Consider the following 19,008-nt stretch of genomic DNA (forward strand, 5'->3'; position numbering starts at 1 on the left):
GCCGCCGTGGATCCTGCGGTTGAGGAGATGAAGAGGAAAGCAGAGGAGCTGGAGAGGCGGCGACAGGAAAATGTGGGTTTCTCCCTGACGCATCTGGACAACAGTACCTTAAAGACGAGGTATGAATATATGTGGGTAAGGGAGACCAGGAATGGGCATGGAGAGCCTGTAGTTCTGCCCGAGGGGCCTGAAGTTCCAGTAGATTCATATCACCATTTCTGTGCGTATTTCCTCTGTGGCCTTTCTTCCCCTTTTTCCGACATCTTCTGCGCCATGATGACGGTATACGGGTTCTATCTTCTGGATTTCACGCCCAATGCCATGGCGTGCTTGGTGATCTTTGCCCATCTTTGCGAGAACTTTGTTGGAGTCACCCCCAACATTGATTTGTTCAGGCATTTCTTCACCCCACAGATAGAAGATAAGTCTCATCACTTGGGGAACATAAGCTGGATTCCCCGGGGCAAGAAGGATTACTGGGATTATCTCCCTGGCTAGTAGCATGGCAAGTGGGAAGAATGGAGAGGAGACTAGTGCTGGATCCAGGACAAGGATACCGCTGAGTTTTGCGCGATGCATACTGGATGCGTTACGTGCGGAAGCGATTGGGGGCAAGTTGGGCCTTACCAATGACAGGCTCCGCCCAGTGCTGAACAGGATCGCTTGCTTAAAAGCTGCCGGGCTGACCATCGAGCAAGTGGGGGCCGATTTCCTCCGGTGCCGCATTGCGCCGCTTCAGAAGAGGGGCATGTTTGCTTGGGAGTACAAGAACTCCTCTGACAGGATGCGACTATACCCAGGCCCCGCCAACAACCTAATGGTACATGGTCACGGCTGGCTTTGTGAACAGCTGTTTGGCAACCTTGGTCCGAGGAGTGGAAATTCTGTAGTCATGTTGTGAATTTAGTTTCTGGCAAACAAGTATTTTTTCTTGTGCATCTTGATGCTTTCAGTGAGCATTTATAATTTCATTAGTGAGCGACTTTGAAATGAAGCCTTGTGACATTTGAGGGCTGACTTATTATTATGTGTGCATGCTATTCTACTTGTGAATGTTCTCTTGTTTTTATGCTTCATAGAGAATCTCCTTGTACTAAAGAGCTCTTCCTTGTTATCTACTCCCTCTGATCCAAATTAATTGTTGCTGATTTAGTACAAAGTTGTACTAAATCAATTTGGATCGGAGGGAGTATTTTTTCCTTTGGTATTGCAATGGTACATTTGTAAAGAGTTCCTAGAGATGAAATTAGCATGTACTCCGGTTTCAGATACAGGCGATTTTTAGCGTTGGGAACAAGTGCTTATGGAATCTGAACTTTTAAGTGCTTGTCAGTTTCGTAATGAATTGTAGCTATGTGTGGGGGTACCAGAAGGAGCTATCAAAAAGTAAATATGCCATTCCATCTGCCGGCAAGGGTTGTCCTCCCGCACCTTAATTCTTCTTGGAGTCAGATATGCAATGGATGCCTGATTGCAATGCTTACAGGGTCAATGCTGACTGGGCACTGCCCGACCTGGATGCTGAGATGGACTGGGTCTCTCGCCTGGAGGAACGAGCTTCCAGGGTAGAGGACAACCTCATCAAACCTACTTCCAAAGCAGAGCAGTCGTTCATCTTCGAATGGATTGCAGAGGACTGGAAGGTCAAGGCTGCCGGGGGAGCAAGGCTCAAAGGGGAGGAGGAGGAGGAAGGAGCCGAGGGTGCGGGCTCCTCCGATGAAGGAGAGCACGCTACGGAAGAGGTTGTTGGGTTGATCTTGCTGGGGGTGGGACCAACAAGCCGCGACAACAGGAGCACAAGAAGGGGTTAAGGCCGAGGAGGTAAAGGAGCCCGAGGTGGTGGAAGAAGGGCTCGAGATGGGTCCTCAAGCTCCGGAGCTAGGCCGGCGTCTCCGAAAGCAGATCGGCAAAGATCCCGCAGTTCCCGCCCCTCCGCGTGCCGGCAAGAAGGTGAAGAAGACCACCACCAAGGGCGACAAGCAAGAGGTGGCATGCCGTCAATCCATTCGCTTGTCCCAGGCCAAGACTCCACCTGCCAAGCGACGAACGGTCACGGGGGTAGACCCTAGCCCCTCGTCAAGCCCAAATCCTCCGCCAAGCCCGATCCCTCCAGAGGTCTCGGTTCCCCCGACCGGCTCTTTGCCGTCGCCAAGCTCTGCTCCGCCGACTCTGAAGAGGGGCAGGGCAACCCCGCCACCGGTGGCATACGAATTGAGCTCCATGCTCATGGATCCGAAGTAAGTATAATGACTAACTTCTCATTGAAGCATTGTGCACTTGGTCGTCGTATTAACCTTGTCTTTTGTTGACTTGGTAGGGATGAAGAACCCCTTGCTCAACGAGCCAAACATGCCAAGCATGTGGCAGTGGCGGGCCATTCGGCCAACGCGGTGATGGTGGGGGATACGACAGGTGATCCCGTGCCTAGCCCCCAGTCCAGCCCTAGCGCAAAGGCTTGGGCCAGTCTTTGCTTGCTCATGGAGGCGTGGAAGAACGCCCCTCGTCCCCTGCCAAAGGAGCAAGCGAGAGCCAGCCATGTGGGTTGCGCCAAGAAGGGTCCACATTGGCCCAAGCTCAAGTAAGGGAATCACTGGCAAGGGCCTCCATCGAGAGGTCTGCTCGCGTCAAAGTCACAGCCACCAAAGGGATGGTTGCAATCGTATGCCGGCAACCGACGTTGCTGAGAAAGGGGATGCCTCTTCACAGCAGCCACCATCGGGTAACCCACTTGTCTTTGTTTCCACTTGCTTGAATTACTTTACTTCTTGGCCTTTAAATTAGGAGTGTCTAGCTTCTTATTATCCTATCTGTCAATTTTGTTTTGCAGCCCCTTCAACTGACGAACCTGAGATCCTGGAGGAGGTGGCCAGTATTGGAAAGGATGCTACCGAGGAAGCAACCAGGATCGCTGCCGCGGAAGGCCTGGAACAGACTGCCGGGGATACCGAGGAATTCCTGAAGAGGCAGAGAAAACCCCCGGCAGTACATCCGGCCTGGGCGCAGTCATCGAGGAGAAAACTCCTCTCCAGTCTATGGGGCCTCTACCTCTGGACTATCCGCTGGCCACAGCTCCACTATCTTCTCCAGACAAGTTGGCGCTGATCCTCGCTCAACCTGGACTCGCAGAACCCAGCTCATCTGTCTCAGCAGGTGCGGACTTTGATGAAGAGATCAGACGCATACTAGCACCGCTGTCCGAGAGATTTGAAGAGGCTAGCGATTCTGCTGATAGTGCCAAGGATTTAGCCTTCCTGGAATCCATGGCAGCAGGGTTTAAATATGTGCAACACAGGTATAGGCTTAAGTGACAGGTAGTCAAGGAGCAACGTGATTCTGTTGATCTCAGGGACAGGAAGCTGGCGGATAAAGGTAACGAGTTGCACGAGTGGTACAAGAACCAGTCCCATTCCCTTATGCGGCAAGAGGAGGTGCTGACCATGGCCAAGGAAGATATCGTTGCCCGGGAGGTCCGTTTGGCAGAGCGCGAAGCGCTTCTGAACACCAAGGACAAGGACATCTCCATTCGGGAAGGCAATCTTGAAGCCAGCCTCGGTGGCAAGGATGAGGAGCCGGAGGCCCTTGTACAACAGCGTACCAAGGACCTGGAGGATAGCCACAAAGCCACTCTCAACGCGCTTGCTCTTGAATCCTCCGCCCAACTGAAAAAGGTTACCGACGAGCTAGCTGCCGCATCTGCCACCAAGGCTGACCTTGAACATCAAGTGCGCAAGCTAACGGAGGACCATGCCGGGAGCAACAAGGAGATCGTGGCTCTCAAAGAGGAAGCACAAAAAGTAGAGACCACCCTGAAGGAGGTGCAATCGTAGCTTTCCTCCAAGAGCCAGGACCTCGACATTGCCAACGGTACCGTTTCTGATAGGCTCGGCTCTCTGGAGAAGGAAATCGCATTTGCCGGTTGCCTCGAGAAACTACTGATGACGGATCTGACCAAGGCCAGAACTCTCCAAAAAGATGCAAAAGACAAGCTTGAGAACCAGATTCAGCAGTGTGACCTCTGGATCAGAAGCATGGTTGACATCGCCGAACGCCTCACCGCTCAAATTGCCAAAATGGACATCAAGGGCTGGGCCTTCTCCGTCGGTAAGCATGAAGTTCCAAGCGTGAAGCTGATGCTTTTCTTGGAAGGCTTGATCGAGGGGCTAAAGATGTACGAAGATGACAGGGCAGCCTTCTTTTCTGACGAATCCCGGAAGCTTGCTCACGACGCTCTCTTTTTGGTCTTGAGCAACCTCGCCTTCTTCCACCCAGACCTCAACCTCGCCGATGGCTTCAAGAAGCTGCCACCAGGTGCCGACACTTCTGCCGCTGTGGAGAAGGCCGGCCCCTTGCTAAGAGGGTCCTCTCAGTCCCAAGAGCACGGGGAGGTCGCCGGGTCTAGCTTTAAGCCATTCCTGCTACCGTGTTGCCCTGTAATAAGACACTATGTATCCCGTTTTTAGGCTCCGTACTGTTCTTGCTGTAATGCTCGTCAAACTAATATTTTTATGTGAATGCACGCCACCCCCCTGATGTGTATCCATTGGTATTTGTCTGGTTAGTTTCCTTGCGTTCTTTGGTTGCCTGCCTACAACATGCTGCCGTGATTGCTTTGAGGAACGGGTCCTTAGCATTCTGCTGGCGAGGACACGCTGCCGGTGGGTTATTCCTTAACAGTCCTTGACGCTGCCACCCACTTTGTTGAGCAGGCTCAAAACAAATCAAGGGTGCGGACAAATATGGTAAGGTTCCATTGCATGGAGGACTTGCCATACGGAACCTTGGTTGTCGGAGGGACATTCGAGTAAAAGCTCTGAAGAAAAGTTGACAAGCACGTCAACTTAGCTTTTGTCTATGCTCCCCTCCTGCCGGGGTGCATATTTGATTATGCATAACATCTCCTCTTCCATGTGTAGTCGTCCCTCCCCTCGGCGTCTCCTGGGGGGCCGCACACGTATACCCATTTTCGCTTTGAAAAGAGGGAAAATGGGAAGGAACAGAAGGGAGGGACTAGGTAGTCCATTAGTCACGCGCCCACCCCCGGCATGGGCCGGAGGGGTCAACATAAACATTTGCAACTAATGATATATAGTGGAAAAAGGAAAAGAATAGGCTCCTCCTCCTTTTCCTTTACTCCCAATGATCCCTCAGCAACCGGCGTGAAGGACACGATGGCGCATAAGACCTTGCCGGGGTTCGCTTGCTGGGGGTGCCAACCAACGGATTCACACCAGCGCCCAACTCAGGATTTACCCTTGGCGGGATAAATGCAGGACCAAGGTCCACGCGGGCTTATCGATGCTGGCGGCATCGCCACTGCGCGACCCAACCATTAGTGGGCAAGAAGGAAGAGGGAAGGCCAAGAATGCACCATTTTCTCATTAGTCCGCCCAAGCGGCATCTCTTGGGATCGGACGCGCTCGATAGAGGGCCGTAGGACGGGCGACGCTGTTGCACGGCCCGACTCTCCCTTTGGCCGTGGGAGGCATGGTGGACATGTCGTCCGTGTCACCCGTGCCCACCGTAATGCCTTTGTCCCTCGCTCTCGCCATCTCCGCCGCGACGGTGGAAACACGCGATAGAGTCCAGAAGAGACGAGGCTAGGGATTAGTATTGCTCATTTTCTTCAAAGTCATGGACAAAGAAGATGATGATGAAGAAGATGCTGCTGAAGATCGGCGAGCTGTTCACAAGTTTGGATTTGCACAAGTGCTCCCCCTACCTGGCACACCAAATATGTCATGGGAGAACACGATCACCTATGGGGCCATGGGCCCCTTGTGGTTCGGAAAGGGGGAGGTCACGTTGCACAGAGAGCGGAAGCCATGAGGCAGCACGACGATGATGACACTGGTGATATTTTACCCAGGTTCGGGCCACTGAGAAGCGTAAAGCCCTACTCCTGCTTTTGGTGGATTGGATGGAGGGATCACAACAACACGCAATGCTCAAGCTTGGCAAGGTGGCCTCGGGGGTGTAGCTACGCGCGTACAAGTGTGTGGGGGTCCTAATCCATCTCTAGGTTGCCTTGGGCCTCCTTTTATAGCTAAAGGGGTCACCACAGTGGCAAAACAGACATTATCTTATGATTAGACATCTAACCGTGCTATCATACCTAACTCTGTCATTTAGGACAAAATGCCATAAATGCTACCTTAGGTGGCGTGCGGGGGTGCATCCCCAGCAAGCTTACGCCACCGCTTAGCCAGCTTTGGCTACCATCTTGACATGCCTTTAGACGGGTGTCAAATGAGCATGATCTGCCGTCCATCATAATGCTACCTACTTAGCGAGAGCCACTTAGCTGCTTGGGCGCTCAACACCGCATCGACAAGTGATTGGCGTCATGATGCGGTGGAGCGGTGGTGTCGTGGGAAACCACGGCCACTTATGGGGCCATCATCCCCTTGTGGTTCGGCAGGGGGATGAACACATTGCACAAAGAGTGAAGAACGTAGCATAGCACGACAGAGATCACACGGGCAGTTTTACTCAGGTTCGGGCCGCCGCGAGGCATAAAACCCTACTCCTCCTTTGGTGGATGGATGAGAGGACCGTGGTGGAGACGCAACGCTCTAGCCTGGCGGGGTTGCCTCAGGGCGAGGGCAGCTATGCGTGTATGAGTGTACAAGGGTTCGAATCCTTTCTATGGTTGCCATGGCCCTCCTTTTATAGATCAAGGGGTCACCACAATGGCAAATCAGTCATTGTGCCCTGATTAGATAGCAAATAGCGTTATCATACCTAACTTTGCAGACAGGGTAGAGCGCATTAAATGCACCGCTTAGTGTCACATCATGGCGTGACCGGCAAGCTGTTTGGCAACCTTCTTGTCTGTCTGCTCAACACGTCTCTGGACGTGTGTCATTTGGAGATGATTTCCTTCGAAAGTGGCTGCCATGTGTCAAGAAACAACCACTTAGTCATTTGGGGGCTTGACACCACACCGATCGATGACTTCCGTTGCTGTGAGGTGGAGCGGTGGAGCCTTGGCGGGGTGGTCTGCCCTTGGCGTCCCCGACAAGCTTGCCGGGGCAGTCTCGCGACTTGTCTCCGGAGCAACCTCGACCTCGCCAGGCTCGCCTGCCCGGCAAGGGAGGATTTCCCTTAGTGGCGTGTTGCTTCCTTTGGCTTGACTTTGTCTTCTTGATTCGCCCCTTGATTTCTCAAAGATCTATCTCTTCAACTCGATCTCGTTTTGGATGTTGCAAGCTTGCTGTTTTAGGCCTGTGCATGGTCTAGGCAACAGACCTAGGGTTTGTTGCACCAACAGGAGCCCTCGGGCCTGGCCCGAAAGTGCTGCCGGGCGTTGTCCGGGTAGGCCCTATCCAGTGCACAGGCAAGAGGGTAGTAATTGCTTGTCCTTTAAGATCTTCTTTGCTTCATCGTTAACCTGAGGCCAGGTCAGTTTCCGATTCTCCCGCGCATCGCGTAAGGCCACTTCTAGTGGGGCCATCCTTGTAATGGCCCGTGAATGACTTTAACGCATGGGTGAGTAACTGCCAATTCACTCTTCCCACCATGCTCTTATCCTTGGCCACATATGCTGCATTCATTGAGTGGGGTAGGTAACGGAGGCGCGTGGTGTGGGAGAGCGTCAAGGCAGGGGGCCGGTTCTTAGATTGGTGGAGGAGGACGGCGGTTACCCGCTGAGGGATCAGCTCCCAGCCCCAATCTCTCTATAAAAGAGGGGGCAGGAGGGAGCGGAAATGTTCATCCACGCACCTCTCATCCTTCATTCCCCACCTTCTTCTGCTTATGCTGAAAGGGAGAGATCGGGGCCAGGCCTCGGGCTCGAGCTTGGGGTTGATGATGTTGAATGCTTGTGTCGATGCTCGGGGAGAAGAAAGGCGTGGTCACGCCTTTGCTGGGATAGGACCCCTCTCCCGTCTTCGCACAGGCCTCAGGGTGGGGGGGGGGGCGGTGGTAGCGTTGAAGGTAGCGACTCTGGTGCGCTCATCGCCGGGCCGCTCGGGGCTTCAATTTTAGTGGGGGGCTACGTGAGCGACACCATGCCGGAGCCCATAACGGACGCAAAGTGTGGTAGTCAATCGTGGCCTATCCCTCCTTCTCCTGTGACATCGAAGGGAGACTGCCGGAGCGGTTCGCCATTTGTAATTATAGATCCCTTCCTTCGGGGTACTACCTGTCTTGTGTATGGGCGGGTTCCTTGTGCTCGTGCATGCTTCTTCAAGGGACGACATCCATATAGCTTCGGGTCGTTGGAGATGACCATGCTCTCTGTGGAGCCATCCGGAGCGCCTGGTGCCCGCCCTGGCTGCCATGGTGGAGGCTTAGGAGACAGCGGGCGCGCCCCCTTGAGCAACAATGGCGAGGAAGGTAGCGTCAACCCACGATGCGTCAAGAGCGAGGACGAGCGCTCCGACGAGGCGTGATTGCCGGCAACATTATCATTGATAATCCCCAAGTGCAGGGAATCATCGTAGCAATTCCCAATGGTGGAAGTGATAAGTATGGATTGTCGAACCCACAAGGAGCTAAAGGTAAGATTAATATTCTCTCAAGTCCTATCTGCCACTGATACGACCCTACGTACACCGAGCGTTTGCTTCCTGTCGGTGTCAAAACCGGCGGATCTCGGGTAGGGGGTCCCGAACTGTGCGTCTAGGATCGATGGTAACAGGAGACGGGGGACACGATGTTTACCCAGGTTCGGGCCCTCTCTATGGAGGTAATACCCTACTTCCTTCTTGATTGATCTTGATGAATATGAGTGTTACAAGAGTTGATGTACCACGGGATCGTAATGGCTAAACCCTAGGAGGCTAGCCTTTGTGTATATGGTAATGAATGTGTCCTATCCGGACTATGCTCTCCGGTTTATATAGACACCGGAGAGATCTAGGGTTACATGGGGTCGGTTACATAAGAAGGAATCTTCACAGCTGGTCGCCTAGCTTGACTTCCACGCCAAGGAAAGTCCAATCCGGACACGAGTATGGCCTTTGGTCCTCATGTCTTCATAGCCCATCAGTCCGGCCCATGGATAGCAGGCCGGACGCCCGAGGACCCCTTAGTCCAGGACTCCCTCAATAGCCCCTGAACCTGGCTTCAATGACGAGGAGTCCGGCGCGCAGATTGTCTTCGGCATTGCAAGGCAGGTTCCCCTTTCTCCGAACTCCAAGATAGTCTTCGGATGTAGAAGATATATCCGGACCTATATATATAGTTGCAGAAAATATACGAGCCTAAGTTATTGGTAACTGTTTATGACATCACGCCTGCCCGGTCACTATTTCCAACCGTTGGCTGGCGCGTCGCCCCACGTCTTGGGACGCGGTTTTACTGGCTTGTCTTGCCAAGGAAGAGATCGTGTTCCCTTATTCACGGGATTTTCGTTAATGCAGGCGTGGGTAACCCAACCGTCCCCCAGGTACAACTCTCTGGAGATTGGTAAGTTTCGAGACCCAGGTGGATATGCTTAGTACTTGGGGTCTTTATATAGGGTCCCAGACTCGTCTTCTTCCTTTGCGCTCGCTTCTTCCTCAACCCTAGCCACCCCAAGTTCGAACCGTCGGGTTCCCATCGCCACCAGCCCCAATCATGTCCGGATCCAGCCGTCCAGGCCGGTGGGTGGCTTCTTCTGTCACACAGGAGGATATTGCGAAGCTCCGCGCAGCGAGGTATCTGACCCCGGAAATCCTCCATTGGTTTCCTGCATAGGGGCAGGTCGTTCCTACCCCCAAATCCGGCGAGAGGGTAGTGTTTGTGCCCTACTTCCTCCATGGGTTAGGGTTTGCGCTTAACCCCTTCGTCCGAGGGCTCATGTTTTACTATGGGCTAGACTTTCACGATCTGGCCCCGGACTCCATTCTCCTCATCTCGACATTTATCGTCACATGTGAGGCCTTCCTCCGGACTCCTCCGCACTTTGGTTTGTGGCTCAAGACCTTTGACGTGAGGCCGCAGGTGACAGAGGAGGAGCAGGCAGAGTGCGGCAGCGTCACAATAGGCAAGCTTGCCAGCGCGGTTTGGTTTGAAGGATCTTTCACCAAGTCTTCCGACCTATGGCAGCAGGGGTGGTTTTATATCAATGAGCCGCGCGGTTCCAAGTGGGCGGCTACGCTTGCGTTCCGACCCGACCCTCCAATTCAGCTTGCTTCATGGATCAATAAGGGACTGGACTGGGGATCCGTCAATGAAGTGCAGACTCTGCAAGGTCGTGTCCGAAGCCTTACCGAGAAGGGCATCGTACTTGTGAACGTCGTTCAAGTAATGCTAGTCCGCCGGACCCTACCATGTCAGCGGCGGCCTCTCCGTATGTGGGAGTTTAATCCCGAAGGATGGCGGACTCTTCAGCACTTCCTCGACACTACGCACGAGGGAATGTGGAAATTATATTTTGGGGAACGAGAGCAATGGCCGGACACCACCGAAGATGTTGGCCTTGACTGCAATCATCCGGACACCGCGGTAAGTATTCGATCTCCGCACACCCTTTATTCGAGTATCTCTTGGTAAGATATTGAACAATCCGTCCCTTCACAGGACTAGATAGAGAAAGCGGTGTTGATCTGGTGTCCGGCGCCCCTTCCCGAAGACTCTGCGAACGCCCTACTAACGAGGATGCTGACTCCGACACCGTACCAGGTGTCTGCGGAGGAGAGCGAGAACATCGAGGCCGGAGGTGGTCTCTGCCCCAAGGATAAATCAGACGTTGTGTTCGGGGAAACCGAAACCCTCTTGCCCGAGGGCAAAGGTGCAGAGGAGGCCTTCCATTGCAAGAAAAGGGCCGCTTTTGAAGGTTAGGAGGGGAAACCTTCCAAGAAAGGGAAAACGCCATCGACGGGCGGCTTGGGCCGGGCAAGCGATGTTGACGTGGAGCCTTATGATGAGGATAAACCTCTGGCCAAACTGTAAGTGTAACAGGGTACTTAAACCATACCTCCTTCCTTTCTTATTACTGAAGTAATCCTCCGACATACGTATGTCCTCGCAGGTTAACGCTTGGGGTTTCCCAATCGTCCTCCTCCTCGGGAGACCTTCTTCCAGAGATGATGTCGAGTGACACGCCTTCTCCGGCCCCCTCGCCCAACAGGGCGGATGATTCTGAGGTATCGTCCCGGGGGGCTCCTCCTGGTCGACAAGCAGTGCAGGAAACGAAGAGGGCATTACCCGAAGATGGTGTCTCTGTCACTCAGGGTTCGGGAATCAAGCATGGCGGCCCCGCCCTATCCGGATTAGAGCCGGAGACGACCCCGGGGGCGAGTGGGTGGATTCCTTCAAAGGAATACCGTGCTCTGGCGGCGGCTTCCAAGGACCCAGAAGCGCCGGAAATGCTGACGGACATGCTGCGACAAGCGTCCGTTTCGGAGGAACACCGTGCCTTGATGGTTGCGGTGGTCAAAAAGGTTCTATCCACGAAGAGCGGGTTGAACGAGGCCTTCACGAGCCTCCTAAGGGGTTTTGAGGTTTGTAATGTAGTTTTGCCAATTGAATAATATTGACAGAATGCACCTGTTGTATATGCAGTAGCCCCTGAGACTTGGATTGCCTTCCGACGGAAGCGATCGGAGGATCAAATAATATGCTCAGTTGCTAACCTTGATTTAACTTGGAATACAGGCTGCCTCCCCTCCTGCGGCTACCCAAAATACGGAAGTAGCCGAACTGCAGTGAAAGCTGGATATTGCGGAAGATGACATTGCATTGATCAACAGGCGTCTTGACGACTTGCAAGGTATATATGTCGAGCATTCCTTACACCAATGTGCTTGTAATGTAGGCCTCATGCCGAAAAGGGTGTATATGAAATGTGCATGATTGCAGATGGTGCTGCCGCCGTTGAAGCTCTTTGGGCGGAGCTAGCCCGGGCCAAGGAGCAGGCCCGGCGTAGTGATGCGGCTGCCGAGAAGGCATCGGCTGATCTAAGAGCCGAACAAGCAGCTCGGCGCCAAAGTGAGGAGAAAATATCCGCACTAGCGCTTGAATTGAAGAATACTGCCAGCCGCTGTGAATTCCTTGAGAAGGAGAATAAGGCCAAAATGGCTGAGCTTGATAAGGCCGTACGAGAGGCGAGTGAAGCTCAGTCTGAATCTAGGGCAGCTCGTGAAGAGATTCGGCAGGCTAAGGAGATAGCGGCCGGTAGGCCCTTTTTGCTTCAGACCAAGTTTGGCGATCCGGACTATGCTCAGCTAAACCAGGTCTGGAGTTCTCCGACTGAATTTTTGGACTTGCCGAAGAGTTCTTCCGATGCCGCGCAATTTTACCACGCACAAGAGGGGTATGCAACGGAGAAGCTTTTCTGGTCACAATTCGGCTCGTCGAAGCGCCCTCTGTTGCTCAATGAACAGATGTCCCAATGGGCCGAGCTTCATAGGATATCTGGCGATGCCTTGAAGAACGTCATAGTCCGGTTGTGGCCAAGTGAGCCTATTCCGAGTAGTTATTTTGGCCTGGTGCGGCGGCTTGTTGACGCGGTGCCACATATCGACGCTGTGAAGCGGTCGCCGTGCATTGAGGGTGCACGAATGGCCTTTGCCTGAGTCAAAACATTTTGGGGGAAAGATGAAGGCCATTGATGTTGCGGCGAGGAGTCCACCCAAGGGCCAGGACCATAATGAGCTGGAGCACTATTTTGAAGACGTCTTGGATGCCGCCCGCTTGATGGAGGGTCAATGCTCGAAAGATATAATGTTCGAGTGATTTATATAATGATGTAACGGACAACTTTATAGTTAATCTATTTATATTTTGCTCAAAAGCTTGAATTCCTCCTCTGTGGCCGTTTTAGTATAATCTGAAAGTTTTCTAGTCATCGGCTTCAGCCCCCTCGTAGGAAGTACGGGGGTGTTCGAAAAAGCATTTAATCACTCTTTATCCAACGTCTTGGTCCATAAAGGAGGTGATAATGCGGCGAACCAGGCAATCGGACTATAGGGCGTTAACACTTTCACTTAGCCATAGGAGTTTTATGGTGGGGCTACGACATAGCCCCTGGTATGTATACGGCGCATAGTGCTTTACATATGTTGATCTAAAAAGATCCCTCGTGTGACACGGAGAATCACTAAAGATTCGAATAAGTCGTCAAGTGGTTGACCAGCTCTCGCCGCATCATGACAGTCAGTTTTCGACTTTCTCTACTGAGGTGCTCATCCGGTCTAGGCCGGGGCACAATCGCATTAGTTCTCCCTTTACTACCCTAGCCGATAGAGTGGAACATAGGGTAGCAAGCACAGGAGCCGGGCAACCCAACTATTGACCAAAGACAATGATTCGGAGCTGATGCATATAAGGCCAAACTTGCGATGCCGAAGTACGCTATAGAGCTGTTCGAACTTTTACTATCGGCTCGTTTGTTCCCATACCGGGCCCCTGGCAAGTTATGCCGAGGCGCGTCTTGTAAGGCAGCCGTTACGGCCGGACTTTGTAACATCCCAAAATTCTAAATTTTGGAATGTTATATTAAATAGATAGTTTTGATTGATTGTATGATTGCTTGTGTGAAATTGAGTGAAATTTGAAACTTTTTGAAAGTTAAATGAGAGGGAATAAAATGACTTTCCCAAAACTTTCATCTTGCTTTTATGATCTCCATGAATTCAAGTTATTTTCAAATACAAAACCCTAGAGAGAAGATGACATGACTTCTTCCATTTAATTAAATGAAAAAGGGTTTTTGAATATGTTTGAATTCCATTTGAAAATATTTCAAATTCAGAAACTTTAAGAAACTCAATGATTTTCATGAGAGAAGATAAAATGACTTCTTCAAAACATATGAAATATGAGTTGGAAGTTTAAAAGAATCAAATTTAAAGTCCCTTTGAAATTATTTTCAATTGGGAGTTATTTAGTTTTTATTCAAATTAATTTTCTCCAAAAATAAAATATATGGAAAATAGGGTAACATGATTCCCTACATTAGAAAAATTGGAGAGAAATAAATTTGAAATCATTTTGATATTTTTAAAATGATTTTTATTGGGTTTTATTTCAACAGTAGCACTCTTTGTTTTACTTAAATTTTTGTAGATTTTATTTGATGCTAGAAAAAAGTTCATCTTATAGAAAATATTTTTCTGAAACTTTTTATATATAATATGCCTATATAAAATTTTACTTTATTTTTGTTATTCAGTTTTCCTTTTCTGTCTTCATAAAAAAACTGCGCGTTCGCCTGGAACGAACTGTCGCCCACGCGCAGCATAGTGGCATCGGGCGCCCCATCATTTTGTTTTCTCTCCTACATGGGCCAGGCCCAGCCAGCCATTTCATTTTTTTACTTAGGCCGAATTTTGTTTAAAAAAAAACTACAGCGCGCGGCCGACCGAGGCCTTTAGGCCCGTGCGAGGCGTTTAGCCTTTTTCTTCTATGTTTCGTTTATTTTCGTCTACATTTAGTACCACATTGTCTAGCCTTTGATCTCTAAGCCTCTTCTACACCTATAAATATAAACCCATAGAGCCTCCAAAAATCATCTAATTCGGGTTAAATCAATATTTTGGTTTGACTAGATTCATTAAAAAAAATTCTTCTCTCCGGTGGGACTTCTGGAAATTGTCTTCTTTCTTCGAAGTCGTCTTTTCTCTACCTTATAAAGGTATCTGTCTTCGTTTTTTAACTTTCGTAGACTAGTATGGTAGAATAATTAGATTATCAATTAGTCTGTGTATTTATACATTAGACCTAGAATTCTTTTAGTGTAGATATTTTTCTTCGTAAAACAGCTTGGCCCTGATTTTTTAAATAGCCATAACTTTTTACTCGTTCATCCAAATTAGATGAAACCAGCGTCAATAGTTTCGTCTTGTTTTCACCTATCCAGTGAACCTGTCACATCAACTTTTTGAAATTTTCAAATTTCGAAATTTGTTCAGATTCATATTCAAACTTCTTTTGATCATAACTTGAGTTTCGTAACTCCGATTTGGTTGATTCTTTTTGCAAATCGAAGCTCTTGACCTAAACTTTCTGATAAGGCCAAATACATCTAATTTTGGTACTGTTAGAAATTGTTTTATGTTGCAAGAGTTAATTGCTTGTTTTCGAAGTTTTCCGAGATCTTTTCTTTGATTCTTTTGTATGAGTGCTTATGTAGGCAATTGCTTGCTCACGATAGATTGACTTGAGTGTGACGAGTAGAACTATCAGGAGTTATGAGTGCAAATCATCTTCATCAACAGTACAAGGCAAGTTCACACTTTGATCATATCCCTTTCATACCCAGTTTTTATGCATTAGTTTCAATCCTCAAACATTGCATGGTTAGGACTTGATAACATGTGGGTACTGGGAAGTAGTTGATGAGGTAGGAACCTATTGTCCTGCATTCAAACCTTGGGAGTTACTTATACGTTATGCTTATACTGCTATGCTATGCTCGTAGACGTGGTTTGGGTGAGTGAATCCATGACAGATGTGAGATTGTTAATTAATGGTTAACTTAAGGTGGCAACTTTAATACACATCTGGGTGGAATGGTAGGGGCACCCTGGAGCACCCAGTGGTTTGCCCGGGCACCTGGAGAACCCAGTGCTTGCCCAAGGGGATCCCGGAGGACCCGTGTGATCACCCTATGGAATGCCACCCAGACTCAAAGGGATCATAAGATTATTCATGCTAGAAACTTCCGTGTGCAGCCACGAGCTATTATGGGCTCTAGCATAGTTGAGTATGTTGCATGACCTCTTCCAGTGGTAGGCTAGTAGATATAGGGGATGTAGGTTGGTACTGTCTACCCGGGGTTAGAGTTAATGCTTCTGAAAGACTGTGTCTCGGTCATCCGTTTCTCAAACACCATGAAGTGCGAGAAATCCAACGGAGGAGATCAAGTCTTGTGGGGAAAAGTGCGCAAACCTCTGCAGAGTGTATAAACTAATCATGGTTAGCTGTGTCCCCGGCTATGGACATCTTGAGTATCTGGTTCTTGGATTATCATGTTGATCTCATCACTTTAATTAATAAGATTGTTGGGTCATTCATATTTTAATTGGGATTGAGTTGGAGGAACCTTCTCAATGTTTTCAACAAACTTTGTAGATAAACAAAATATATTCCTTTGAGGTAGGGAAAAATTGGCTTTATGCAAAAATAAACTTAGAGCTTTTCCACCAGCCAAATATGCATGTAGTGATAGCCATTATTCATCATTATCTATGGTGTGAATTTGCCAGTACATTCAATGTACTGACCCTTTGTGGCTGCAACGTCTCATGTTGCAGGTTTCTTACGACGAGTAAGTGATACGTTAGGGTTATGATTTCTACACTCAACTTTTCCGTTGGTGTTGATGGGAATCCACAACCTTGTTGTTACTTCTGCTATTTGGATTGAGGTAATAGTATTTACGTTAATTTATACATGTGATTTACCTCTGTTATAAATCCTCGAGTACTGTGTGTGTCAGCATACCGATCCAGGGATGACACTTAAGCACAGAGACTTGACCGTCTGAGGTCGGGTCGCTACAGACTTATTGTAGAAAGAGCATAAAAGATTAGTTCGAATAAAGTTTACTGGGAGCGGAGCAATATGCCAATGGTAAATATATATAAAAAGTAAAAACCACAACCCAGCTATTTGACATGCTCGGGGTGGGGAACAGAGGAAAATGGCATGGTACAGGCTCAAAAGAAAGAGTGCGGTCTACAAAAGCTTATTTTGGACCTCCTGTCGCACGTCTGCGCCACCCGTCCTCCGGGAGGGGAATCCTTAACGGAATGGCCCCGCAGGTGAGTGTGCGGATCCGAACTTCGAGAGAGTCCGATGTAGATGCTGTCCTGATGGTCACCTGTTTTTAAGAAATGATACAGAAAAATAAGAAAGACGCATAAGAACGTTACGGGGATTCTTGCAGGGTTGTCCATATTGTGCTTCCGCCGATGCCCATGGAATCTTGAGTGCATAGTGATGTACGCGTGGTGTGAACTTTGCCAGTACAGTAGGTGGGCGGCGGAAGCCGAACTGCTATTTCCGTTTTGGGAGTGGTCGAACTTCAGAGGGAAAGTGTTTCTGGCCCCTTGTGTTCGGCTGGCGAGCCGATCCGTCGTCTCTATCGCCTGGTGGCCTCCTCCCCTTGTGATCGGCGTTGAGCCTGCCTGCCTGCTTGAGGACCCAACAGTTTCTGTTGGTATGATTAGCTGGCCTATCAGGGTGACCGTGAATCTGACAAGGTCGGTCCAATATCCTGTCAAGGGTGGATGGTCCATCCTGGTTTGCCTTTAGTGGCTTCTTCCGTTGACCGGGCTTCGGATTGTGAAATCCGGCGTTCACCGCTGTGTCGCATGTATTACTGCGACTGTTGTGTTCGGTTCGTCGTCGCTTACCGTTGCCGTCTCGAATTTCGGAAGTGCCCGGGTCGCTGGCGTTGTTGCTTTTACGAGCGAGCCAGTTGTCTTCTCCCGCACAAAAGTGAGTCATTAGAGCGGTAAGGGCTGTCATGGACTTGGGTCCTTCCTGGCCGAGGTGACGCGCTAGCCATTCATCCCGGACGCCATGTTTAAAGGCTGCGAGGGCTTCTGCGTCCGGACAGTCGCCAATTTGGTTCTTTTTGACTAAGAACCTAGTCCAGAGCTCCCCTACTAACTCGCCGGGCTTCTGGACGATATGCCTTAAGTCGTCGGCATCTAGAGGCCGGACATATGTTTCTTGGAAGTTGTCTCGAAAGGCGTCTTCCAAGTCTTCCTAGCTACCAATAGAATTTTCTGGTAAACTGTTTAGCCAGTAGCGAGCTGGCCCCTTAAGCTTGAGAGGTATGTATTTAATGGCATGAAGGTCGTCTCCGCGAGCCATGTGAATATGGAGGAGGTAATCCTCAATCCATACCGCGGGATCTGTTGTGCCATCGTATGATTCGATGTTAATGGGTTTGAACCCGTCTGGGAATTCGTGCTCCATTACCTCGTCGGTGAAGCAGAGAGGGTGTGCGGCTCCTCTATGTTGGGCCACACTGTGAAGCACCTCCGGCGGACTCCGTTTACGGAGTTCGGACCAGGCATTTTCGGCTCTGTAGTGTCCGAATGGGTGACCATTGTAAGTGCATCTAGTGCCCCTTAGTGATTTTGGTGTATTGAAGACTTATAGGTTAAGGGACTAATGTGTTTATGAGTGTACACAGGTCTATAAGTCTATGAGGAGTTTGATATTTACAGTGAAAGTCGACCCCTAAAAATGAAGTTCTTCGACTGAAGACTTTGGATTTCTGAAGACTTTCTGAAGACTTTGAAAGTGAAGAAATTAGTGTGACCTTGAAGACCTGGTATTCATTTGAGGAACATGAAGCGTGAAGACTTTTGTTTTCGTAGTTTCATTTTCTCTTTCTTGAGTCATAGGAAACACCATACTGTTAAAGGGGTCGAGGAAATACTAAGGAAAAATTTCCATGTGATGCTCAACTCAAAATCCTACACCTACCAATCCCTTCGAGTGAAGCCATTGGAAATCTCATACAGTTCAGTCATATTCTTCAGTGACAGAGACGAAGTTCTTCTGGTCTCTGAGGAATTTGTTCTGACTGAGGAGTTAGGAATTCGCCAGTGCAGATTGCCTACACAGTGAGGAACATGATAGCCCTGAGGAATTTGATACTCAAATTTCCGACCGTTGCTGTGCTATGCGCTAGCTGTCCCAAAATATCTACCCACCTAACGGTCATATCATTGAAGGGCATTTATGTCTTATCATGACGGGATGCTCCCTAGGCTATAAATAGCCGCCCCCTACAACCACTAGCTGGTTGGCTGCTCCGAGAGAAACCGACACTTGTCATTTGAGAGCATCCCATCCTCCGAGGACTTTGAGCGAAAATCATCAAGTGAGGAAAACCAGAACCCAAACACCTACAAACCCAAAGTGATTGAGCATCACTGAAGAGATTGATCGTGCGTGGATCCGACGCTTGTTACCTTTGAAGACTGTGCTTCTTCCAGACGGTTAGGCGTCATGGTCTAGAGCATCCAAGAGGGAATTGTGGATTGCCGAGTGACCGAGTTTGTGAAGGTTCGGAAGTCACCTGAAGACTTACCACGAGTGATTGAGCGAGGTCTA

The sequence above is a fragment of the Triticum aestivum genome, chromosome 4D (assembly GCF_018294505.1).
Source record: "Triticum aestivum cultivar Chinese Spring chromosome 4D, IWGSC CS RefSeq v2.1, whole genome shotgun sequence".
NCBI lineage: Eukaryota > Viridiplantae > Streptophyta > Magnoliopsida > Poales > Poaceae > Triticum > Triticum aestivum.